At 50.9% G+C, this 27,923-nt stretch overlaps 1 pseudogene; it reads right to left on the bottom strand.

Annotated features, from left to right (window-relative positions):
* The window catches only part of LOC147984677 (uncharacterized), a 77,032-nt pseudogene extending 61,368 nt beyond the window's left edge, over positions 1-15,664 (bottom strand).
* Between the last annotated feature and the right edge of the window lie 12,259 nt (positions 15,665-27,923).

Genomic DNA, 27,923 nt, shown 5'->3' with positions numbered 1-27,923 from the left:
GGGGCCCCTGCATGCCACCCATATTTGGACGATCAATCTTCTGTTTAGTACTTCAACATAGTGATTTCATGGTAAGGATTCACTGGTGTCACATCAAGTAAATCTTATTGATTTACTGTCCAAATCTTATTGATTTAATGTCATGTTTTCTTTCTTTTCCTGCAATTTTATGATGCAGGTTTTTCCATGTGACATTCATCACAGAATAAACCGTTTGGTTTGCTCTACGATGGCTATTTTTGCAGGTTTCACTTCTTATGTCGTGTCAGTAACGAAGGCACTGTCCATCACTTATATTACTGGAAAAAATTGGAGCAGTCTATTGTCTGAGTACAAGCTGAATCCCTATGATGAACTGCAGTTTGGTTTAACAAAAACGCCACAATTAGTCCTTCTCACGTTTAAAAGAAATGATGAAAAAAACTGGATCATGGTCACGAAGCCTAGTCAAGTTAGAAAGCTGATCATAGCAGACCAGACATGATTGCCGCTGTCTCGCACATCGGTACCACCTTCAGCACCGGATCGAGCACCGGCAGTTGCTCTAGCACTGACAGCGGCAGCAGCTCAGTCTGGTCCAGCTGAGGATTGGGCACTGACCGCATGAGCGGATCAGGCTGATCTACCGGAGGATCGGGCATCGACACCAGCACCTGCTCCGACACCGGCTCTACAAGGAGCACCATCTCCGGTAGCAGCAGCAGCTTCGGCACCTGCAACAACACTTGCACTTGCATCTGCTCCGGCCCATGCAGCGGCAACTGAACAAGCAGTTGCACCGGCAACAGACTGGGCTGCAGTTCGCACTTCATATACGAAAGTCCTTACAAAAATAGACATGTCCACCTTCTTGGTAAGCATTGGCCGCCCAAGTGTTTCATTCTTTTTTATTTCCATGTTGTTTCGCATGATTCACTGTGTTGATCTAACTGTTTGGGTATGTCTTCTTGTTTGCAAATAGAGAATTCCTAGAGCAACGAGGGAGTCATTCAACAATCTGGGCAACAGCGGCCAAGTTTCTCTTACTATGCGCAGCCTTGGTGTGAATGAACCTGCTCAATATACCGTAAGTATAAAATATGGTCACATGATGATTGATGCTAAAGTATGGTAAAGGTTCAAATCTAAATCATATCTTGCGGTAGGGGATGATGTAAAAATCGAACTTTCTCGGCAAGGAGAGCTGGTCCAAATCAACTTTGAAATTCTTCAGTACTGCCAAACTGATCTATCCGCCGAGAGATTTTGATGTAATACTCTGGCATGGTGAAACAAGTGTCATGTGTGTATAAGTAATATGACAGTATCATTGATAGAATTGCAACTCTGATTGCTGGTTACGAACTGTCGTTTGATTTCATTCCAACAGCTTCTGTGATTTATTCAATTTTGTTTATTCGCCTTGCGACAGCATCTAAAACCAGCGCCGTACCGACCGCTTGCAATATGAAAAGCGCTGAGGTAGAACACATGGGCCCCAAAACATGCAGGCCCACCGGCCTATGTCCCAACGTGCAAAACCGTGAGCCTGTCTGAGTATTTCTCAGCTGAACCCCCATAATGCCCGTGCGTTGCACGTAACATCAAGATGCATTTGTATGCGTATTTTATCTTGTGAGAGAAAAGGATGAACGAGGGAAGGCATTATTTGCAAATGCGGAGAGGTGTGTGGGTACCTTTTTGCAAAATTGCCATAGTTTCTTTCCTATCCGTCAGATATAAATCGGACGGCCTATATTGCAGGATGACAGGCACACCATCATCACCAACTCGTCTATACCATGTTAAAAAAACTATGTTTTTATAATTATATATGTTATATATATTCCCCTTGATTTTTCTTATGTATAAAGTTGTGATATAAAAGATCTTTATATTACTTTACAGAGGGAATATCTCTCTGTCAAAAATATATTTATGTGTAATAACTAGTTACTCCTGTCTTTCTACTTCCTTGCCCTGATATGTGGGGCATCCGGCAACGGGGTCCACATGCCATATGCACCAAATTAGAGTGCACAACTACACGGTAGACACACCCCGGTCGTAGCGCCACATTAATGCCCAATGAGCCGTCAAATCACAAAAAAGACCACCTTTCCAACTTTAGCAGTAAGCTGGACGGACGAAGCGGCATTATTTCACTCGGCCTGAATCCCTTCTCCCTCGTCTGCTTGTTCAGAGAAAACCCCTGCTCGGCGATTGCATAGGGTTTTTTCATGGAGAACCCGGTACGAATTCTTCATCCTTCCCCGATAAATCCAAGTCCCTTGGTCGCAGGTACTCCTAGGATGGCAGCCTCCGCCGTTGATGCATTTTTCTTCCTACTGAATCTAGTGTGTTTCATTTGCATTGCCCAAAGTGCGAGGACCCTACAGGTTTCTGCGCCCTCGGCGAGATGCCACACTTGTTCCTTCTCATCCCAACACAGGATTTTAAAATGCGCACAGTATGTTCCTACAATCCTCTTTTCTATCCGGGAGGGTGGGGTTTTTTGAACATGATGTCGACTAATTTGGAAATTTGGATTGCTATATTTGGATAAAAGGTACTAGTACCATGGTCAACACTTACGTGAAGGAGGAAAGTATTTCTAGATTTGTATATAGGGAGTACATTGTGTTCTCATATTATTTTTCCTACAGTGCATTCCTTGCTCTGCCAGAACACATGTACTCAAGATGCTCGGCCTTGCCATAACTGAATACACCAGTTTAATGGTAATAGTGAAGACTAGCCATGGATATAAGTTTCTAGTTGGGTTCATGAACCAAGAAGGTCGCTGCTTTTTTTATGGCCGAACTTGGATAAACTTTCTCAAGTGTTACGGACTGAAAGTTGGCGCACGAATGTTGATGGAAATAGCAGAACATGGTCTCATCTTCGCTGCAATCTTCCACCCCGATGTCATTCCAATTTTTCATCTATGTTAGTTTTGTATCTGGTTCTTGCTAGTTGCCTCAATTACTTCTTAATCTACCTATTCTGTCTAACTGATCACAATTTAACTTTAGAAGTAGCAACGAATCTCTCACGAAGATGCTACTTCTAACTAATATTTTCTTATAATTGGTGGCATGTATAGGTTTTTCAGAGTTAAGCAGGCTGCTCGTTTGTTATTCTGTAACAACTCGTCTGTTACTGATGGCACTAAAGTTGACTGGGACGACATCCACAAGTTCCTACAGTTTATTGATCGTCTTGAGGTCCTTGTGGGGCGTTTCAATGGTGGAAGAGCACGTGGGATATGTGTGCCACTGCTGCACTTGTTGAACAGGTCCAACTGTGTCGAGAAACGTATGGTACGAGCTATTTTCTGTTATATATGTTGTTCATAAACTATTGCTTATACACAGTTTTATAGCTGTGATCTTCTTGAAATAGAAACTGCCCAGTTCTATTGTTCCTATACAGATGCCTGACCATGGTCGGGTCAGACTTGCGCTCGGTCACAACATGATGTTTATGACGACCTACTCCATTCCCCTTGGAGGTGAAAAGATACTTATTCATGGGTGGTCTCAATAATGAAGGCCCGTCCATCTTGGAGAATTGGTCAGAAGATTATGTTCCTGCTTTTCCATTGATCTAAAGCGACTATCCTGTTTATTGACCACATTGCGAGATGAAGCCGCTTTCAGAAGGTTGTGGATGTGGGGGGTGGCGCCTGGGCCTTGTCCTGGGGCTTGGCAGCCTCACCCTTGGTTAACTATATGCAAAGTAGCACTGTTCGAGGCGTGCCTTGTACGGTTGAACCTGTATAAGTACTCGTAATGCTTTCAGCTATGGTTGTTAAGTGCCCCTACTGGTTTAAGTTAAGGTTTTTAAGTACTCATGTTGCTTTTACAGTATGTCGTGTTTCTCCAGTCCTCTCTTCCTCCAGCCGCCAAAACCAAACCAGCGCCGGCGGGGCGGCCTGCTTCCTTCTCCCACGGCTGGCTGTGCCTCAGTGCATGCATCACCACCCCAACGTCTCCTAAATCGTTAACACTGACGTCCGAGGCCTCGTCGTCGTCCTCCACACGCTTTGGTGCGCTCCCCGCAGCGCCACCCTCTCGCGTTGTCAACATGGTCAACAAACAACAGGAATCAACAAAAGTACATGGAGAGGATGACATTAGGGCCCACCATGTCAGTGTATGGAAAAATAAAATGCTTCCTCCTAGTGTTTTCCTGACATCTGGGACCCACGACATTGTGAGTGTATATAGTCAATAGACAAGAGAACAACACAAGATCGGCTGACACCTAGGACGTAGCAGCTCGAGCAGTCTTTTTTTGTTATTGTTGAGATGGAGTAGGGTTTGAACTGGGCTGTGGCCTGCCTAGCCCAGGTTTATATTTTATGTTCACCATGTGACCAGCCCAGCTATTTTTTCTTTGTGAAAATGAGCCCAGTTTATTTTTTCTGAAGAATACCCAATCCAGGCCTACTTATTTTTCTATGCCCTGATGGGTTGCAACTCTTTCAAGACGCGTGCAAATCTTGAAAGTAATATGAAATGGGTTGTAAATATAAAAACACATGACAAATTGGCAGTTCCTTTATAATTTCTGAATTTTTCCACATTTTTGGATTCCTATTTCAATAGGCATTAAACTAATTTAAATATATCTTTAAAGTACTTTAAATCTGGCTCGACATTTAGGTATTAAAAATAGTTTGGAACCCACAGAAATATGCGAAATTGGCCCTGGCCAACCAAAAAAATGGACTGCAATAAATTGCATAAGAAGTCGCAATGAGCTATATATAAATTATTAAAAAAGAGGGAATGGTCTGACTTATGGGCCTATTAAGTTGATGTGTATGCAAGATTTTTTTTAGTTATTATATACGTCAACAAACGATTCTAGCAGACGTAATCGTTGGATGTCAATCCAATGACCATCGTGTTTCTTCAATCTTTGATCTTCTTGCTCCAGCCGCCAAATCCAGCGCCGGCGGGACCGCCTGCTCCCGCCTCCCGTGCAGGCCTCACCGCCCCCTACTACTCCCACCACTGGCTAGGGCATCCCTCTACTCACCCACACCCCCTTTTATTCTGCGGCGATGGCAGCCTCACACCGCAGCCGAACCAGTGAACCCTCGTACACCTCTCTGCATGGGCATCCACTGCCACGTCTTCCCCGGCTCCGTGTCATCCCCTTCCTAGGCCTCGCCGTCATCCACCGCCCTGGTGCTCTCGGCGCAGCCTGGTCAACGTGGTCAACGACCGACATGCATCTGAACTGGACTGTATGTGGAGAGGCTGACAGCTGGGTCCACAGCAGCCGCAAGGAAGTGCCTCCTTATTACGCGGAAAATAATTATTCCTCCACCTGACATCTGGGACCCACCGAAAGGGCCTCTGTATTTCGCGAAAAAACGTTACCGCCGCTAATAGCTTGGACCCACCAGCTATATCTTCGCACGCAAGGGGTGCCTCCTTATTACGCACAAAAATTTAATACTCTCCCTGCTAGTTGGGACCCAGTATAGTGGCAGGCTGACTTGTGAGCCTACTAAGTTGACGGGGATGGAGGGCTTTGTCAACTTAGTCAATATGCATGATTCTAGCTCCACTGACCGTACGATGTCCATCCAATGGCCGTAGTGCTTCTTCAACCTCTGGTCTTCTTGCTCCAGCCTCCCAAACCAGTGCCGGTCGTGCCTCATGCTCCTGCCTCCCATGGCCGGCTGCGATGCGGCGGAGGCCTCACCGCCCCTACTACTCCCACTGCTGGCCAGGCCATCCCTCTACTCACCCACACCCCCTGTTATTTTGCGGCAATGACAGCCTCACGCCGCAGCGAACCTGTGAACCCTCATACTCCTCTACGAGTGGGCATCCACTGTCGCGTCTTCCCCGGCTCTGCGTCGTCCCCTTCCTAGGCCTCGCCTTCGTCCACCGCCCTGGTGCTCTCGGCGCGGCATGGTCAACGTGGTCAAGGAACGGCTTCCATCGAACGTGGACTGTACGTGGAGAGGCTGACAGCTGGGTCCACGGCCGCAGCAAGGAAGTGCCTCCTTATTACGCACAAAATAATTATTCCTCCACCTGATAGCGGGGACCCATCGGACGGGCCCCCGTATTTCACGAAAAAATGTTTACTCCTGACTACTGGGACCCACCAGCTACATCTTCGCACGCAAGGAAGTGCGTCTGGGCAAAAACAAAAAAAATGATTCGCCCCTCGACTGCTGGGACCCACCAGCTACATCTTCGCACGTAAGGAAGTGCCTGACAGTCGGGACCCACCTGGTCGAAGCATACATAGCGTTGTCATTCTGGTCGCGAACGTGTACGTACATACTAGTCGATGTAGAGGCGTGCACGTGTCATAGTAGAGGCGCGCACGTAGCATGTACACATACGTACAGTGACCAGGGTGCAAGACAGTAAATACGGCCACGTACGTACATACGGGCGGGGTCTCGAACGCCTACTCGCGCGTACATACGGCCAGGGCTCGTGTACATGGCTGGGTCGGAACAGAGATACATATTCGTCGTCGTGTTCATGGGGAGCCAACCGGCTGGGTCAGAACGGAATGCGTCGTCGTGTTCATCGGGAGGGCTTGGACGGAACAGCCGATGGAAACGAGGCCTGGCGTACCGCAGAACGGAGGAAACGGCCTTGTGTTCGACCGGCCACGTTCAAAACAGGATCATGTTCATCGGGAGGGATCTGGCGTACAGCAAAACGGAGGAAACGGACCTCCTACGGTCGAAACGGGGGTCCTATTGATCGGGAGGGGTGTGGTGTACCGCAAAACGGAGGAAACAGACTTGTGTTGGAGCGCTACGGTCGAAACGGGGGTCCTGTTCATCGGGAGGGGTGTGGCGTATCGCAAAACGGGACTCCACAGGATACTGTTCATATCCACCGTCAACCCCCTCCAGCCTCCACGGGCTACTGTTCATCCACCGTCGACCTCCTCCAGCCTCCACATGCGACTGTTCATCCGCGGGCTCCTATTCATCCAGCCTCCACCGCGCACTACTCCACCGGCTACTGTTCAACCAGTCCCCTCCATGGGCTCCTGTTCAACCACCCCTCGACGGGCTACTGTTCATCCAGCCCTCCACCGTCTAATGTTCATCCTGCCCTCCACGGGGTGGTCCTGTTCATGCTGCCCTCCACGGGGTCCTGTTCATCCAGCCCCAACTGGCTCGATCGATCGGGGTCTTGTTCATCCAGAGGAAACACCACGGGGTCCTGTTCATCCACCCCCACCGGGAACTATTCATCCAACACCCCCCCCCCCCCCCCGCGATGCTCACCGTTCATCCAGAGGAAGCATCGATTGGCTTCAGTTAGCAGCAGTAGCGAAGGAATCTCTCGATCGGGTTCAGTTAACAACCATTGATCGATCGCTCGGGTTCAGTAACGCATAGCCTGCAGTGCAATCGCTCGGGTTCAATTAGAGCCTAACGCCTCGCACCCACACGCGTGCGTGTACGAGAGAAACGCGCATCGCTCGGCCCCGACCACCCGCCGTAACCGGGAACACCCCGATATTTTCCTCGCCCTCGCTTCTACCACGGGTTTTTCCGTCATGGACGGCCCAAAGAATGTCATGCAGCTGCATCTCCGGCCTGCCCAGGACAAAAAGCCAATTTTCTGTCATGATTTTTTGTCATAGAAGTAGGACCCCACCACATCTATGATGATACCGTGTTTTGTCATAATTATTGTCATAGAAGTGTCATAAGTATGACAGAAAAAAAATTCGTTCGGCCCAAAATGTCACGGATGTGTCTTTTTTTGCAGTGTATATGTACGCCCCCATTCAACGCGTGGTATATATGTACTTCTACTTTATAGCACAACCCAAAAAAAGAATCATTCCTTGATGATCAAATTAACCTCTCTATTATTGGGTCAAAGTGATGGAGGACAACCTCGCATGCCCACGGATGGAAGCGCCACACGCGAGTGAGTTCCAATATATAGGGAAACCACCGCCTGCATGGTATTCCGTGATGTTTGAATACCAATATAATATGCAACTTTGATGTGGAACCTGCCTCTGGAACCAAAAAGTCCCCACATGGAGCGCGGTTATGATGCACATATATGTAGAGTATTCATGTTGCCCCTCTTTGACATGTACATACTGCTATACCGTGCATATACATAACACAAACAAAAAAAGAACCATCCTTGTTGGTCAAATTAGCATCTCTCTCTCGCTGTACGTTCAACTAGTCGACGACGACCTCATGGGCCCACGGAGAGAGGCACACGCGAGTGATGTCATAGGACAAAACTACCGCATGCATGTGCCCGGGTGTTATGTGATGTTTGAATACCTAATGCACAATGTTGACGTGGCACATGCTTCGCAAACCGGAAACACACTACACCACGATTCGTGTAGCCTCCTCACTTCAAGCCAGCGGGAGTGTGTATGCACGTGCTCGAACTTTGATATGGAATCCCACCGTGATCCACACCACACACATGCCAAGATGAATCCACATTTTGGTCAAATTAATGCCTCTCATTGTCGGTGGAAACGAAAAATCTTTGCGGGCTAACGAATCGGCACATCGTTGATAACGCACGAGGGGGATTGTCCGAGAGGACCACCAAACGCATGCATGTGGCCCGAACATTATGTACGAAAGGGTTGTGTAATGCTTTAAATAACCAATTCACGACTTTGATGTGGCATATATGACTCAAAAAATGATCAATAATCCCACACGGAGGTTCACGACTTGTAGTGTACTGCCGAACCCCTCCCCCCCACCCCCACATAGACAGACACACACATCACGCACCACCATAGCCACTCTGTGAACATGTGACGAAAGGCGGAGTGTCATGTTAATTTTTTAAACAAAAACAGACATCATTCGACCGTTTTTATGCATTGATTGATTTCCTAGGGATTTAATATGCAAAAATCAAATTTGAGCTACATGTGCACCAAAATGGGTTGCAAAAATCATATGCGTCCCTGGGTGTATGTTTCCCTGTGCAAGATATTTCAAAATATTGAGAATATATATTGGTAAATTCAGTAAATCCAAAACTTAGTTGAAATTCATGGAACTTATCGTGCTGTCATATATGGACACCAGTAGACTGTGATATTGTATTTTTTTCATCAACGAGACCCGTTTTGATATAATCTTCTTACAAATCGGAGATTATTAAAAACTGGCAACCAATATCTCATATGGATTATTTATTTGGACCGTGTGGGTTAGACTGTGCCATGCTTCAGTTAAGCAGTAAAGCGGCAGAAAATAAACCAAAAAATAAACGTGTTGGCACATGCCCCGTGTGTCGTGCGAGCAGGCGTGAGTTGGCGGGAGGCATGCGAGCAGTCCACCGTGCAGGCATACCGGGAGGCGTGCGTGCAGGTGTGCATATTGACAGGAGGCGTGCGAGTAGCTGTGTGAAATGATGGTAGGAATGGCAGAAGTCCACCGCGCAGGTTCACCGGGAGACGAGACAACTTTTGACCGCAGCTTGCCTCGCTCCCACTGGTCTGTATTAATTACACGCCCGAGCTGCCGGCCATAATAGGTGGCCGCACCCTTGGTCCATAGTGGTCACCAACGTCTGCACTCTAGAATGTACGAGGATGCAGCCGAAGCAGACCATCGGAGGGAGTGGCGACGCCGGGGCAGGTGAAGCACCCGTCCAACGCGTGAAGCTGGACACAGAGGTTGCAATTGCTGCCAACGAGGTCTCACGCGGGCAGCATCACGACCTTGACTATTTGGGCGCCATCGTCCCCCCCCCAGCTGGAGCCGGAGGTCAACGACAACTCCGGCAATGACTGCGACGGAAACCCAGTTAGTCATCTATATAGCCATTTGTGCGGCAAACATATCATGTGTGTTCTCTGGTTAACCCCCCCCCCCCCCCCCCGCCCCTCTATATTTTTTCTGGAATACAAATCCTATGGTTATGTTCTCCCAGTCCATGAAATCAGAGTAATTAAGATCTGTTAGATGCACGTAGTGTATTGATTGTTTGAATGTTATCCGTATAGAGTTAGTGATTAATTGTTTGTTCTGTACAAATGACTTTTTCTAATAATCCAACTAGGGTTAGCTTGCGTGCTAATAATTCATGGCTAGATCTTGAGAATTGATTTTGAATGTCCTACATATATGTTTGTGCCTTTTTTCTTCCTGATCTTGAGAATTGATTTTGAATGTCCTACATGTTATTGTCGGGGAACGTAGCATGCAATTTCAAAAAAATTCCTACGATCACGCAAAATCTATCTAGGAGATGCATAGCAACGAGAGGGGGAGAGTGTGTCCAGGTACCCTCATAGACCGAAAGCGGAAGCGTTAGTTTAAGGCGATTGATGTAGTCGAACGTCTTTCTCGACTCAACCGATCAAGTACCAAACGTACGGCACCTCCGAGTTCAGCACACGTTTAGCTCGATGACATCCCTCGAACTCTTGATCCAGCAAAGTGTCGAGGGTGACTTACGTCAGCACGATGGCATGGTGAAGGTGATGGTGAAGTGATCCGCACAGGGCTTTGCCTAAGCACTATGACAATATGATCGGAGGAGTAAATAGTGGAAGGGGGCACCGCACACGGCTAAGAACAATTGATGTCCTTAGAGGTGCCCCTTCCCCTGTATATAAAGGAGGAGAGGGGAGGATGTCGACCTAGGCGCGCCCCCAAGTGGGGGAGTCCTACTAGGACTCCAAGTCCAATTCGGACCCCCTTCCTTTTACGGGAGAGGGAAAGGGGGAAGGAGAAGGAGAAGGAGAAGGAAAGGGGGCGCTTCCCCTTCCCCACTCCAATTCGGACCCCTTCAATGTGGGGGCCAGCCCCTTGTGGGCTGGTGTGCCTCCCTCCCAAGGCACATGTAGCCCATTACTTCCCCCGGGGGGTTCCGGTAATCCCCCCGTACTCCGATAAGTACCTGAAACACTCTGGAACCATTCCGGTGTCCGAATACCATCGTCCAATGTATCAATCTTTACCTCTCGACCATTTAGAGACTCCTTGTCATGTCGGTGATCTCATCTGGGACTCCGAACAATCTCCGGTCACCAAAACACATAACTCATAATACAAATCGTCATCGAACGTTAAGCGTGCGGACCCTATGGGTTCGAGAACTATGTAGACATGACCGAGACACATCTCCGGTCAATAACCAACAGCGGAATCTGGATGGTCATATTGGTTCCTACATATTCTATGAAGATCTTTATTGGTCAAACCGCAATGACAACATACGCCATTCCCTTTGTCATCGGTGTGTTACTTGACCGAGGTTCGATCGTTGGTATCTTCATACCTAGTTCAATCTTGTTACCGGCAAGTCTCTTTGCTCGTTCCGTAATGCATCATCCCGTAACTAACTCATTAGTCACATTGCTTGCAAGGCTTATCATGATGTGCATTACCGAGAGGGCCCAGAGATACATCTCCGATACTCGGAGTGAAAAATCCTAATCTCATTTTATGCCAACCCAACAAACACCTTCGGAGATACCTGTAGAGCATATTTATAATCACCCAGTTATGTTGTGACATTGATAGCACACAAGGTATTCCTCTGGTATTTGGGAGTTGCATAATCTCATAGTCAAAGGAATATGTATAAGTCATGAAGAAAGAAATAGGAATAAAACTTAACGATCATTATGCTAAGCTAATGGATGGGTCTTGTCCATCACATCATTCTCCTAATGATGTGATCCCATTCATCAAATGACAACACATGTCTATGGTCAGGCAACTTAACCATCTTTGATTAACGAGCTAGTAAGGTAGAGGCACACTAGGGACACATTGTTTTGTCTATGTATTCACACATATATCAAGTTTCCGGTTAATACAATTCTAGCATGAATAATAAACATTTATCATGACATAAGGAAATATAAATAAAAACTTTATTATTGCCTCTAGGGCATATTTTCTTCAGTCTCCCACTTGCACTGGAGTCAATAATCTAGATTACATTGTAATGATTCTAACACCCATGGAGTCTTGGTGCTGATCATTTTTGCTCATGGAAGAGGCTTAGTCAACGGGTCTGTAACATTCAGATCTATACTCTATGTCTCCCTCCTTGACTTGATCATGGATGGAGTTGAAGCGTCTCTTGATGTGTTTGGTTCTCTTGTGAAATCTGGATTCCTTTGCCAAGGCAATTGTTCCAGTATTTTAACAAAAGCTTTTCATTTGACCCGATGCACTAGGTATTACACCTAGATCAGATATGAACTCCTTCATCTAGACTCTTCCATTTGCTGCTTCCGAAGTAGCTATGTACTCCGATTCACACGTAGATCTCGCAATGACGCTTTGCTTGGAAATGCACCAACTGACAGCTCCACCATTCAATATAAATATGTATCCGGTTTGCGACTTAGAGTCATCTGGATCAGTGTCAAAGCTAGCATCAATGTAACCATTTACGACGAGCTCTTTGTCACCTCCATAAACAAGAAACATATCCATAGTCCTTTTCAAGTATTTCAGGATGTTCTTGACCGTTGTCCAGTGATCCACTCCTGGATTACTTTGGTACCTCCCTGCTAAACTTATAGCAAGGCACACATCAGGTCTGGTACACAGCATTGCATACATGATAGAACCTATGGCTGAGGCATAGGGAATGACTTTTATTTTCTCTCTATCTTCTGCAGTGGTCGGGCATTGAGTCTGACTCAACTTCACACCTTGTAACACAGGCAAGAACCCTTTCTTTGACTTATCCATTTTGAACTTCTTCAAAACATTATCAAGGTATGTGCTTTGTGAATGTCCAATTAAGCGTCTTGATCTATCTCTATAGATCTTGATGCCCAATATATAATCAGCTTCACCGAGGTCTTTCATTGAAAAATTCTTATTCAAGTATCCTTTTATGCTATCCAGAAATTATATATCATTTCCAATCAACAATATGTCATCCGCATATAATATTAGAAATGCTACAGAGCTCCCACTCACTTTCTTGTAAATACAGGCTTGTCCGAAAGTCTGTATAAAACCATATGCTTTGATCACACTATCAAAGCATATATTCCAACTCCAAGATGCTTGCACCCAGTCCATAAATGGATCGTCGGAGCTTACACACTTTGTTAGCACCTTTAGGATCGACAAAACCTTCTGGTTGCATCATATACAACTCTTCTTTAAGAAACCCATTAAGGAATGCAGTTTTGACGTCCATTTGCCTGATTTCATAATCATAAAATGCGGTAATTACTAACATGATTCGGACAGACTTAAGCATCGCTACGGGTGAGAAGGTCTCATCGTAGTCAACTCCTTGAACTTGTCGAAAACCTTGCGCAACAAGTCGAGCTTTGTAGATAGTAACATTACCATCAGCGTCAGTCTTCTTCTTGAAGATCCATTTATTGTCTATGGCTTGCCGATCATCAGGCAAGTCAACCAAAGTCCACACTTTGTTCTCATACATGGATCCCATCTCAGATTTCATGGCCTGAAGCAATTTCGCAGAATCTGGGCTCATCATCGCTTCCTCATAGTTCGTAGGTTCGTCATGGTCTAGTAACATGACTTCCAGAACAGGATTACCATACCACTCAGGTGCAGAACGTACTATGGTTGACCTACGAGGTTCGGTAGTAACTTGATCTGAAGTTTCATGATCATCATCATTAGCTTCCTCACTAATTGGTGTAGGCATCACAGGAACAGTTTTCTATGATGAACTACTTTCCAATTCAAGAGAAGGTACAATTACCTCATCAAGTTCTACTTTCCTCCCACTCACTTATTTTGAGAGAAACTCCTTCTCTAGAAAGGTTCCACTCTCCACAACAAATATCTTGCCTTCAGATCTACGATAGAAGGTGTACCCAACAGTTTCTTTTGGGTGTCCTATGAAGATGCACTTCTCCGATTTGGGTACGAGCTTATCAAGCTGAAGCTTTTTCACATAAGCATCACAACCCCAAACTTTAAGAAACGACAGCTTCGGTTTCTTGCCAAACCACAGTTCATACGGTGTCGTCTCAACGGATTTAGATGGTGCCCTATTTAACATGAATGCAGCTGTCTCTAATGCATAACCCCAAAACAATAGTTGTAAATCGGTAAGAGACATCATAGATCGCACCATATCTAATAAAGTACAGTTACGATGTTCGGACACACCATTACACTGTGGTGTTCCAGGTGGCGTGAGTTGCGAAACTATTCCACATTGTTTTAAATGAAGACCAAACTCGTAACTCAAATATTTGCCTCCGCAATCCGATTGTAGAAACTTTATTTTCTTTTTACGATAATTTTCCACTTCACTTTGTAATTCTTTGAACTTTTCAAATGTTTCAGACTTGTGTTTCATTAAGTAGATATACCCATATATGCTCAAATAATCTATGAAGTTCAAAAATAATGATAGCCATCGCGAGCCTCAGCACTCATCGGTCTGCATACATCGGTATGTATTATTTCCAATAAGTCAATTGCTCGCTCCATTGTTCCGGAGAACGGAGTCTTAGTCATCTTGCCCATGAGGCATGGTTCGCAAGCATCAAATGATTCATAATCAAGTGATTCAAAAAGTCCATCTGCATGGAGTTTCTTCATGAGCTTTACACCAAATGATTCATAACAATTATTCATGTCTAACACTAAACCCGAAGGTAGATGTAGAGGTAGCGTGCCGGTGATCACATCGGCCTTGGAACCATTTCCGACGCACATCGTCACCTCGTCCTTAGACAATCTTCGTTTAATCTGTAGCCCCTGTTTTGAGTTGCAAATATTAGCAACAGAACCAGTATCAAATACCAAGGCGCTACTACGAGCATTAGTAAGGTACACATCAATAACATGTATATCAAATATAACTTTGTTCACTTTGCCATCCTTCTTATCCGCCAAATACTTGGGGCGGTTCCGCTTCCAGTGACCAGTACCTTTGTAGTAGAAGCACTCAGTTTCAGGCTTAGGTCTAGACTTGGGCTTCTTCCCGGGAGTAGCAACTTGCTTGCCATTCTTCTTGAAGTTCCCCTTCTTTCATTTGCCCTTTTTCTTGAAACTAGTGGTCTTGTTAACCATCAACACTTGATGCTCCTTCTTGATTTCTACCTCTGCAGCTTTGAGCATTGCGAAGAGCTCGCGAATAGTCTTTTCCATCCCTTGCATATTACAGTTCATCACGAAGCCTTTGTAGCTTGGTGGCAGTGATTGAAGAACTCTGTCAATAACACTATCATCCGGAAGATTAACTCCCAATTGAGTCAAGTGGTTATGGTACCCAGACATTCTGAGTATGTGTTCACTAACAGAACTGTTCTCTTCCATCTTGCAGCTATAGAACATGTTGGAGACTTCATATCTCTCAACTCAGGCATTTGCTTGAAATATTAACTTCAATTCCTGGAACATCTCATATGGTCCATGATGTTCAAAACATCTTTGAAGTCCTGATTCTAAGCCGTAAAGCATGGCACACCAAACTATCGAGTAGTCATCAGATCGGGCCTTCCAGACGTTCACATCGTCAGCAGTTGCTCCTCCAGCAGGCCTTGCACCTAGAGGTGCATCAAGAACGTAATTCTTCTGTGTAGGAATGAGGATAATCCTCAAGTTATGGACCTAGTCCGTGTAGTTGCTACCATCATCTTTCAACTTAGCTTTCTCTAGGAACGCATTAAAATTCAAGGGAATGGTAGCACGGGCCATTCATCTACAACATAGATATGCAAAAAATATCAGGACTAAGTTCATGATAAATTTAAGTTCAATTAATCATATTATTTAAGAACTCCCACTTATATAGACATCCCTCGAGTTATCTAAATGATCACGTGATCCATATAAACTAAACCATGTCCGATCATCACGTGAGATGGAGTAGTTTTCAATGGTGAACATCTCTATGTTGATCATATGTAGTATATGATTCACGTTCGACCTTTCGGTCTTAGTGTTCTGAGGCCATGTCTGTACATGCTAGGCTCGTCAAGTTTAACCTGAGTATTCCGCACGTGCAAAACTATCTTGTGATGTCTACTATGCAACTTTATTCTTGTAGACACGTGTTGGGCCTCCGAGCGCAGAATTTTGTAGGACAGTAGCAATTTTCCCTCAAGTGGATGACCTAGGGTTTATCAATTCGTGAGAGGTGTAGGATGAAGATGCTCTCTCTCAAATGACCCTACAACTAAATACAAGAAATCTCTTGTGTCGCCAACACACCTAATACAATGGCAAATTGTATAGGTGCACTAGTTCGGTGAAGAGATGGTGATAAAAGTGTAATATGGATGGTAGAAATATATTTTTCTGATCTGAATAAATAAAAACAGAAAGGTAGCAAATAGTAAACGGGCACAAAAACGGTATTGCAATGCTTGAAAATGAGGCCTAGGGTTCGTACTTTCTCTAGTGCAGTCTCTCAACAGTGATAGTATAATTGGATCATATAACAGTCCCTCAACGTGCAATGAAGAATCACTCCAAAGTTCCTATCTAGCGGAGAACATAAGACAAAATTGTTTGTAGGGTAAGAAACCACCTCAAAGCTATTCTTTCCAATCAATCTATCCTAGAGTTCGTACTAAAATAGCACGAAGCTATTCTTTCCAATCGATCTAACCAAGAGTTCGTACTAAAATAACACTAAAGCAAATTCAGATCCATAATGTTCAATCCAACACAAAGAACATCAAATAGTTCCCCAAGATTTATACTGGAGAAACAAAGACAAGAATGTGCATCAACCCCTATGCATAGATTACCCCAATGTCACCTCGGGAATCCGCGAGTTGAGTGCCAAAACATATATCAAGTAAATCAGTACGATACCCCATTGTCACCACGAGTATTCAATTGCAAGACATATATCAAGTGTTCTCAAATCCATAAAAGTATTCAATCTGATAACCACGAAATCTCCAAGGGAAAAACTCAATTCATCACAACAAGATAGAGAGGGGAAAACACCATATGATCCGACTATATTAACAAAGCTCGCGATACATCAAGATCGTAACATCTCAACAACACGAGAGAGAGAGAGAGAGAGAGATTAAACACATAGCTACTGGTACAAACCCTCAGCCCCGAGGGTGGACTACTCCCTCCTCATTGTGGTGGCCGCCGGGATGATGAAGATGGCCACCGGAGATGATTCCCCCCTCCGGCAAGGTGCCGGAACGGGTGTAGATTGGTTTTCGGTGGCTATAGAGCCTTGCGGCGGCAGAACTTCTGATCTAGGTTAACCCCCAGGGTTTCTGGAATTTTTGGAAATTTATAGGGTAAAGAGGGGTGCGGGAGGCCACTGATACGTCTCCAACATATCTATAATTTTTTATTGTTCCATGCTATTATATTATCAATCTTGGATGTTTTATATGCATTTATATTCTATTTTATATGATTTTTGGGACTAACCTATTAACCTAGAGCCCAGTGCCAGTATAGTTTTGTTCCTTGTTTTTGAGTATCACAGAAAAGGAATACCAAACAGAGTCCAATTGATGTGCCATTTTTTGATGATTTTTTATGGACCAAAAGAAGCCCCCGGAGTACAAGAGTTGGGACAAAAGAGTCCCGAGCCATCCACGAGGGTGGGGGCGCGCCCTACCCCCTGGGCGCGTCCCCCTACCTCGTGGACGACTCGAGACCCCCCTGACGTAAGAACTATGCCAAAAATTCCTATAAATATAGAAACCTCCAGAAAATAACCTAGATCAGGAGTTCCGTCGCTGCAAGCCTTCGTAGCCACCGAAAACCAATCTAGACCCGTTCCGGCACCCTGCCGGAGGGGGGAATCCATCACCGGTGGCCATCTTCATCATCTCGACGCTCTCCATGACAAGGAGGGAGTAGTTCACCCTCAGAGCTGAGGGTATGTAGGAGTAGCTATGTGTTTCATCTCTCTCTCTCTCTGTCGGAGTTCTGGGAACGGGGTCCCCACACTTGCCTACCTGCGGCCTGCGGCGTGGCTCAAAGGGGGGCCCAGCACGGCCCATCTTCATCAACACAGACCCAAGACCCTCGCGGGGCGGATGACATGGAGCTTCCTCAGGCACGGCCTCATCAGGCTGTCTCACAAGGAGGCGGAGAGATCAAGGCGGGGTACCTCACGAGGTGCCCGTGACGCAAGCCATGACGACCAAGGGCGCCAGGCGGGCGCCAGCCCGCGCAGTGTCCTCCTTTCCTCTTTGGTGCAAAGGGAGCAAGCGCAGGCGAGAGCATCAAGCAAAGGCACCCGTTTCGGTGCAACAAGACCAAGACCAGCCCAGCGGCAGGGAGGAAGTCATTGTGGAGCCCAAGCCAGCGTCACCACCAGAGCCTTTGGCAGGCGAGGACCAACTTTAGTCAGGATAAGTGTACCAGATGTTCCCCTTCAAAATGGCCAATTGTTGGCGCCCTTCCCGCTCAATATTTGGGAAGAGGCCCAGGCCCTTTGCCTATAAATAGGACTAGCCACCCCCAGGGTAGAGAGGATCGGCCAATCCAGAAACAAGCTGGGATCGGATTGATAGCATCACACACAGAGAGAGAGAGAGAGAAGGGTGACTGAACTCCTCCTAGCAGTTCATCGCCCCAGCCAAGAACAGACCCTCGCGAGGCTGTTCTTCCTTGTACTGCTCATCATCATCAGCCCAAGAGCCAATCCACCACACCACAAACTAGAGTAGGGTATTACACCACAATGGTGGCCCAAACTAGTATAAACCCTGTGTCTCTTGTGCTGTTCTTTCCATAGCTTAGATCTTAGCGTGGCGGTGGGGTGCAGGTAGGTAGAAGGCGAAACCTCCGCGCACACCCCAGTGTTCGAACCTCAAGGGTCTGCCGGAACCCGAAATCCGACATTTGGCGCGCCAGGTAGGGGTGCGCCGGGATTCGTCTTCCACCGCCCCGTTCTCCTCCGACCATCGCGTCCATATCTGACGCTCGTCGGGCTCGCGCCGAGCGCCGAGCCGCTCTCGCTTCCCGCGTCGCCCAGACGGATCCTATTAGCGGGCGTCCTCGCCGTTCCCCGTCATCTGCCTTCAACGCCGCCACTGGCCCGGCAGTAAACGAGCAGCAAGCATCGTCTCAGCATCCGTCCGTGTGGCAAGACGTCTGCACCGCTACTCCCTCGCTCACCCCAGCTGGTTCTTCGTCCCACGCGCTCCGCGCACCCATGGAGCCTTGAGCTGCGCTCATTGCGGCAAACGAGCTCCTGTGTTACCGTCCCGTCGATGATGTCTACGAAGAATGGCTCGACCGCGTCGCCGAGCTCGTCCACGCCGCAGGGGGCTCTCCTGCGCCGTCCGTTCCGCTGCACCGCACCCTGCCCTGCGCGGGCGACGAAGCTCCGGGGGCGCCCCAGCCGCCTCCTCCTCAAGAAGGCGCCCAGGCTCCAAGGCACGTGGCCCCTGGGCGGAACCCGCTCCGTCAGGTGCCAGCCTGACAAGAGCAGAGCTGCCAAGAAGTCCCTCGCCCGCAAGAAGCTGCCTGGGCGCTCCCTCCTCAAGCATGTCGCGACCGTGCTCCTGTTCCCGCACGTCAAGACCCCACGCTGCTCCCAGCTGCAGCGTATGGGGACCTGCAAGACCAAGCTCTCCGTCACCCAAGGCCTCCTGTGGCCACAGCAGGCTGCCGTGCCTTCACCACCGAGCTACGCAGTGTCACGTGGCCCGGCAAGTTCAAGCCAGACCTGCCTCCTCGTTACGACGGCACGGCCGACCCTGCGGAGTTCCTCCAGCTCTATGAGCTGGGCATCGAAGCTGCCAACGAAGACGAGAAGGTCATGGCGAACTGGTTTCCCATGGCGCTCAAGGATGGGGCCCGCACCTGGCTCCTGAACCTAGCTCCCGGCACGATCTCCTCCTGGGACAAGATGCGCACCCGCTTCATCGCCAACTTCCAAGGTACTCGCGACCGGCCACCCGCCGTGAGCGACATGCGCCGCATCAAGCAACAACCCGGAGAGACCCTGCAGAAGTACATCCAGCGCTTCAACAACGCACGCCTCAAGATTCCCAAGGTGACCGAGGAGGCCATCATCTCAGCCTTCTCCGACGGCATGCGCGACGTCAATATGAAGGAGGAGCTGGCGATGCATGAAGACTTGTGCACTTCCTTGGAGCTATTCATCTTGGCGACCAAGTGCGCCAGGGCTGAGGAAGGGCGTCTCTCCCTCCTCGAGCTGCCTGCCGCAGACCTAGAAGAGAAGAATCCCAAGGCCAAGGATGTGAAGCGCAAGGGGCTGCCGTGCTCGCGGCAGAACCAGACACCAACCGGGGCAGAGATCAGCCCGAATCTTCCAAGGGCAGTCGGTACTGTGTGTACCACGACCTCCACACCCACAACACCAACGAATGTCAAGAGCTCCGAGCCGTGCGAGAAGGAAGGATCGACCGTCATCCCGACCGCGGTGACCGGGGCTACGGTCGAGGAGGAGGAAGGAACGCAGGACGCTGGGAAGACCGCTGCCCGCGCCAAGGGTGGCGCGATCGACCTCGCAAGGATCGCTGGCAAGACCCGCCTTGCGAGGGAGACTGGAGGGATCAGCCTCGCGAGGATCGCCCGCAAGGCAACGCAGGCCTCCCTCCGCTGCCACCGCAGCCAAGGAGAAACGAGGACCGCCATCAGGACGAGGGGGCTGGGGGCTTCCAGGAGCCGCGCGCGATCGCCTGCATCCTGGGCGGGGCTCAAGCCCCAGCCTCTCAGCGCATCTTCAAGCAGTTCGCCCGCGAAGTGAATGCAGTCCTCCCCAAGCTCGAAGCCACGCGCCCTCTCAGGTGGTCGGCGTGCGCCATCACGTTCAGCTTAGTGGATCAGCTCAAGTGTGCGGCCACGGCCGGAGTCCTCCCGATGCTTTTTTCCCCAATCATCAGCAACGTGCTGGTCACCAGGACCCTCATCGATGGCGGTGCAGGGCTCAACGTCCTGTCCGTGGAAACATTCAACAATCTCCAAGTGCCCTACAACCAGCTTCAGCCAACCAAGCCTTTCTCCGGAGTCACCGACGGCTCCACGGTCCCGGTTGGGCAAGTCCGCCTCCCTGTCACCTTCGAGGCACGCAACAACTACAGCACCGAGCTCATCGACTTCGACGTCGCTCACATTCGCCTGTCGTACAATGCCATCCTTGGGTACCCAGCGCTGGCCAAGTTCATGGTCGTAACTCACCACGGCTACAACGTCCTCAAGATGCCAGGAAGTGGCAGAGTCATCACGGTGCCCTGTGAAGAGAAGGACGCGGTGTGATCCCTGGAACGAGCCTTTCAGGCCGCGTCACTGGAAGACCCGGATCGCGGAAGGAGGAGGCTTCCCGAGGCCACCCCCAAGAAGAAGAAGACATCGTCCGGCCCATCTCGTAAGGAGGCAGGCCCCTCAGGGCCCGCGCTTGCCCAGGGGAAACCTCTTTCAATCGCATAGGAAAGCGCGCCCGGCGCCCTCCTCAGGCAGGGCTCGGGGGCTCTCTCCTGGAGGGCCACTGACCTGGCTAAGGTCACGAGGGAGCCGCTTGGGCACCACATGGAGGCATGTTTCGAAGCACGTTTCCCTCAAGAAGGAGTAAGACAAGGAGGGCCAGACCCTCAGGAGTTCGTCAGCAAGGCCATTCAGGAGCTACGGGAGTCAAGAGTCATGAGAGGTGGCCGCCGCCTACCAGCTGTGGCTCCCCATCCAGGCGAGGATGGTGGGCTGCGCGTCTACATCGACATACCAGGCCTCAATCGAGTCGCCTCTCTGGAGCGCCTCTGGCCCTCGCGAGTGGGGCGCTGCGAAGGTCCACCCCACAGCTATGTTCGCATGCCTTACGGCTTGCCGAGCGCGGCTGCCGCGTACCAGCGCCTCATGAGGGGCATCATGGAGGCTCAAGAGGCCAGGCGTTCCGCAGCCCTGGCGTAGATGGAGATGGTCCGCGAGGAGCCACCGAGTCTGCTTGGGGGTGGCCTCGGGAAGCCTGGGGGCTCGTGAGGATTGACTTCCGCAGCCCACCGAGTCTGCTACACCAATGCTGCTTCGTCCTCAACATCATCAGGTGACATCTTTCAAGTTTCATTTCCGGCTGGGAGCGCCCCCCAGGGCTGCATTATTCCCAGGCCGCGTGGGTCCGTCCCTGCGGCATGTATCCCTTTTATTTCATGTTGTTAGCTTACTTTGTTGGGGGCGCCCCTCGGGCTGCATCATCCCCAAGTCGCTCGGGCCAGACCCAGCGGCACGTATCCCTTTTGCGTTTATTTCCGGCTATGCGTTCGACGCACCATGCTTGATTATTTGATGCCGGTCCACGGCACCTCTTCTTCTCCATGCCGACCACTTGCACGTTAAAGGGTGGGTACCTGAGCATCGCGACTCAGGGCTCTTACTGGCTCTCCAGCCCTCACCCTCTGGCCTTGTCCACGGCATCGCGACCTGGCATACCAGCGACGGCTGAGACCAGCTCGAGGGCCGGGACCCGAGGACGTAGAGTGCCGGCATCTAACCAAATTTGCAGGAACACATCACAAGATAAGGCCCAGTGCCAGGCGCAACCCGCCTAGAGGTAGGGCCTCGTGAGTCCCGCGCTGGCTCACGGGTGCCCAAATACACCTCGCCAGGCCCTGCCGTGCCAGCCACGTGTCAGGGCGGGGCTGTACACGCCCCGGGGGCTCCTCCCAGAGGGGAGCCCCCTCCCACGTACCGGTGGAAGCACCATGCTCCGTGCTGGCTGACGACACTGCCGAGGAGCGGCTATGCCCGTACACATACGGAAGCGCTATGCTCTGCGCTGGTGATATACAACTGAGGGTGGCCCCCGGGCCGCATTAACCTCAGGGAGCCCAGAGCTCAGTGTCTAGCCTCATCGTAACGCCTCCCCTCGGGAGTGCCGCACGAGGGGGCTAGGCACGGGGGCTGCGCCTGGGTCACGCCCAGACGCACACCACCAAGCCAGCCCCCCCCCCCCGGGCCTGGTTCGTCGCGTGTCTCTCCCCGAGCGGAGCCAAGGTACGAAGGCCGTTTGAGCGTCAAGGGGGACTCCTGAGCATCGTGACTCAGGAGCCTAACTGGTCACGTAGCCCCTCACTCCTTAGTTCCGAAAGGCTAACGACGGTTGAGGTATGCGCGGGGCCGGGCTCTGCAGACGTAGAACGGTTGATCCACCCACATCTCACCTCCCTACTTGTTGTTCGTGCGCCAAGGGGGACTCCTGAGCATCGCGACTCAGGAGCCTAACTTGTCACGTAGCCCCTCACTCCTTGGTCCTATCCTAGTTTCCGGTCGGGGCTAACGGCGGCTGAGGTATGCGCGGGGCCGGGCTCTGCCGGTGTAGAACATAAGCAAGTAGGAAGGAAAAGCACAAATTTCAAGGAATTCAAAAGCAAATATTACAGTCCACATTGTTATCTCAATGCCAAACGCAAATTTAAACGCCTCCCCGAGGCATGATACATGTGCAGGAATTGAAGGCAGGACAAGAGCCACAACGGAGTCACTTGTTGGCGGCGGAGCAGCGCGGAGTGGGTTCGCCTCATGGAGCAGCAGGGTCGGCAACGCCTCGCTTCGGCTTGGTGTTGAAGGCCCGGAACTTCCCCAACAGAGCCTCCGTGCGACCCTTCATGGCCTCGGCAGCGGCAGCGGCACGCTCGCCGCTTGCTGGCTCCAACAGGCTGTCAAGGTCGATGCTGGGATCGTGAAGGTAGATGTGGGTGAGGACCCGCGTCAGCGCTGCAGAAGATAGGACACGCGCCTCGGCCTCGGCCGTGGGGCCAAGGCCAAGGGCGACATCTTCAAGAGCGCGAACCAGGAAGGGAAGCAGCTTGGCGGGGCCGTCCTCGGCACCAGCTAGCGGGCTCTCCAGGCCACTGTCGTAAAGCGTCCTCAGCGAGGAGCGAGCCTTCGCCTCCATCTCCGCAAAGGCCACGCGGTCCTCGGCAAGAACCTGGGCCTTGTCATCCAGCTCGACCTTCCTCGCCCCCAACTCCTGCTCCAGCGTGCCTAGGCGGTCACGGCGCTTCCTGAGCTTGGCCTCACTGTCCTTGACGGCAGCCTCGCGAGCCTTCACGCCTTCTTCCTGCTCTTGGCGAAGGCGGGCCTCTTTCGAGAGCTGGTCCCGCAGGCCTTGCAGCTCGTCCTCCAGCACCTTGCAGCGACCACGGACGTCAACCACCTCCCCCAGGGCTGCATCACGAGCAGCCTTCGCCTCAAGGAATGACCTGCCTCTCCTCATCGCAAGCCGCCGAGGCCTGGACCAGCGCCGCCCGAATCGAAGCATCGGAGCGAATCCATCCTGAAGCCAGCTCCAAGCGCCCGGCCACCAAGCGAGGGTCGGCGCCAAGAAGATCCTGCCGCAGCCGGTCCAGCTCAGCAGCAGCACGATCCAGAACGGGAGGAGGAGTCGGAGAGACAGCAGTCGGTGGAGTAGGAGGAGAAGGCGGCAGCGCGACCACAGCATCCTGAGGCGGAGCCTGCTGCGCCCCAACGGTTGTGGTGGCGGCGGCAGGCAAAGGCACCTCGGGAGTCGCTTGGGCCATGGGGGCTGAGCTCGCCCCAGCCGGCTCAGCCAGGCCTCGCGAGGACGACCAGGCAGGAGAGGCCCGTGCGTCGCGGTCACCTTCCTTCACGGGCAGAGGCGCTGCCCTGGATGGAACCTCAGGAGCTCCCTTCGGCTTCTTTGCTGCGGGCGCCAGCCTATCCAAGAGATGCGGACGTCAAGCCTCAGCAGCTGAACAAGAAATAAAGACAAGAATCAAGCGCTTACGGGTCGTCGCCAGTGAGCTCAGGCAGCCTCCGGCCAAGTTTGAAGCCTGAAAGCTGGCTGGAAGGGTCAACCTTGGGAAGCTCGGGAGCGGAAGGCGCGTCTGCGGTCCTCCTCGGGGCCGAGGCAGACTCGTGGGAGATCAGCCCGGTCCTGTCCTTCTTCGTGATCGGGGGCAAGCTCCCGCCGCCCTGCTCGTCATCATCCTCGTCGTCATCACTCGGAGAGAGGCGGAGAACGCGGGACCTGCGCCGGGGGAGGGGAGCCCTCGACTCTCCGTCAGTCGCCTCGGAGTCAGGCCCTTCTTCCCGCTCCCCTCCTTCCTCCTCTTCGCTGGAGTCATCGAAGGACACGTCCACCGGTTCCTCGGGAGCCTCCATGGGCACGGGCCCGTCCCCGTTGAAGACGGGCATGGACTCCACTATCTGCTCCCAGTCATCGCGGAGGAACAAGGGCGTAGGAGCGCCCTCCAACCTAGCCACATCGCCCCCGACCAGAGATTGGAGGACCGCAGCCAGATCTTCGTCGGCCAATACCACGGGGCTCGGATGGAGCCTCCACATCGGAAGTGAGTACTGCCGAAGCGGAGCCAGCTGGTGCTCCAGGAATTCCCTCAGCAGCGACGCGCCGGTCAGCTTCGCCGCCGCCATGTTGGCCGGCCTCAGATCCGCGTCCATCTTCTCCAACACCAGCTTCGCGCGGGGGTCCGCGAGCTCCACTCGACCCCAATCGCTGGAGCTCGTGGGTTGCTCCATGGGAAAGATTAGCCGAGGGTGGATGCGCCCAGCATCTGCCAAGACCCACTTGCTCCTGAAGCCCTCAATCCTTTTCCCGGGGTTCGAAATGGCAATGGCGCCACCGTACGCGACGAAGCTCGCGCACGCGGAAGCAGGACCACGAGAGGTCCGGAGGTAGAAGTAGTGGCGCAGCAAGGCCACTGAGGGCTGCACCCCTACGTGAGCCTCGTAGTAATAGGCGAAGATTGCCAGGAGAAGGACGGAGTTGGGGTGGAGATGCAGAGCCTGTAGCTTATAATGACGGAGGACAGAGAAGAAGAACTCGGAGAAGGGAGGCACCAGGCCAGCAGCAATGGCGCTTACAAAGAGCGGATAGAAGGTGCTCCCTTGGCCCTCAGGGATGGCGGAGCTGGCCTTGAACACCTTCGCCCCGTCGATGCCCTGCGCCGCCGCCATCCGGCGCAACCGGGCGAGGCTCGCCTCCGACACATTTGGCAAATCCAGGGTAGACGAGTACCAAGCTCCGGCCGGGGACTGACAAGGCGCCATGGCTTCCTAGGTCACGCGGTCGGAGTAGATCTGGAAATTTTGGAGCAAGGAAGGAGAGGCGCAGGAAAGGGGATCTAAGCAGCAACCGGAGAAAGCAAAAAAAAGCAAAGCCTAGGCAGATGCCGCTCCTTTATCAACGCGCGCGGTTGCTGAGGCGCTCACGTCCAATCAACCGCCACACGGCGCCCAAGGCCACAGGCTCTTAGGGCCCGCGGCGCTTCGCTCTTGCCCTTTCGCCTCCCTGCACGGCCAAGTCCGGGTGCGCCTTGGGCCCGGGGGCTACTGTCGGTGTTCTGGGAACGGGGGTCCCCAGACTTGCCTGCCTGCGGCCTGCGGCGTGGCTCAAAGGGGGGCCCAGCACGGCCCATCTTCATCAACACAGACCCAAGACCCTCGTGAGGGGCCAAGCCTTGCGGGGCGGACGACACGGAGCTTCCTCAGGCACGGCCTCATCAGGCTGGCTCGCGAGGAGGCGGAGAGATCAAGGCGGGGTACCTCACGAGGTGCCCGTGACGCAAGCCATGACGACGAAGGGCGCCAGGCGGGCGCCAGCCCGCGCAGTGTCCTCCTTTCCTCTTTGGTGCAAAGGGAGCAAGCGCAGGCGAGAGCATCAAGCAAAGGCACCCATTTCGGTGCAACGAGACCAAGACCAGTCCAGCGGCAGGGAGGAAGTCATTGTGGAGCCCAAGCCAGCGTCACCACCAGAGCCTTTGGCAGGCAAGGACCAACTTTAGTCAGGATAAGTGTACCAGATGTTCCCCTTCAAAATGGCCAATTGTTGGCGCCCTTCCCGCCCAATATTTGGGAAGAGGCCCAGGGCCTTTGCCTATAAATAGGACTAGCCACCCCCAGGGTAGAGAGGATCGGCGAATCCAGAAACAAGCTGGGATCGGATTGAGTAGCATCACACACAGAGAGAGAGAGAGAGAAGGGTGACTGAACTCCTCCTAGCAGTTCATCTCCCCAGCCAAGAACAGACCCTTGCGAGGCTGTTCTTCCTTGTACTGCTCATCATCATTAGCCCAAGAGGCAATCCACCACACCACAAACTAGAGTAGGGTATTACACCACAATGGTGGCCCGAACTAGTATAAACCCCGTGTCTCTTGTGTTGTTCTTTCCATAGCTTAGATCTTAGCGTGGCGGTGGGGTGCAGGTAGGTAGAAGGCGAAACCTTTGCGCACACCCCAGTGTTCGAACCTCAAGGGTCTGCCGGAACCCGAAATCCGACACTCTCTCTCTCTCTCGTGTTCTTGATTCGGTATGATCCTGATGTTTCGCGAGCTTTGCTATTATAGTTGGATCTAATGATGTTTCTCCCCCTCTACTCTCTTGTAATGGATTGAGTTTTCCCTTTGAAGTTATCTTATCGGATTGAGTCTTTAAGGATTTGAGAACACTTGATGTATGTCTTGCATGTGCTTATCTGTGGTGACAATGGGATATTCACGTGATCCACTTGATGTATGTTTTGGTGATCAACTTGCGAGTTCCGTAACCTTGTGAACTTATGCATAGGGCTTGGCACACGTTTTCGTCTTGACTCTCCGGTAGAAACTTTGGGGCACTCTTTGAAGTTCTTTGTGTTGGTTGAATAGATGAATTTGAGATTGTGTGATGCATATCGTATAATCATACCCACGGATACTTGAGATGAAATTGGAGTATCTAGGTGACATTAGGGTTTTGGTTGATTTGTGTCTTAAGGTGTTATTCTAGTACTACAAAAAAATACACTTCCGTGATGATACGTGCTTGTCACAGTAGGTCGCGTTTTCTGTCATGCATGTACGTCCATGACAAATTTATGACAGAATCAAGATAGTCATACATGTGCTGTCGTAGAAGTGTTCCATGACATTACCAAAATTATCATCACGGAAGTGTCCACTTCCATGACGATAAATCGCGCATCACAGAAGTGCTTTCGTCAAGGGTGATCGACACGTGGCATCCACCGTAACGGAACGCT

Source organism: Triticum urartu, chromosome 2A (genome assembly GCF_056163025.1).
Source record: "Triticum urartu cultivar PI428250 chromosome 2A, HENAU_Tu73, whole genome shotgun sequence".
Lineage (NCBI taxonomy): Eukaryota > Viridiplantae > Streptophyta > Magnoliopsida > Poales > Poaceae > Triticum > Triticum urartu.
Note: the sequence above shows the minus strand (reverse complement) of the source record. Positions and strands in the feature narration are given on the sequence as shown.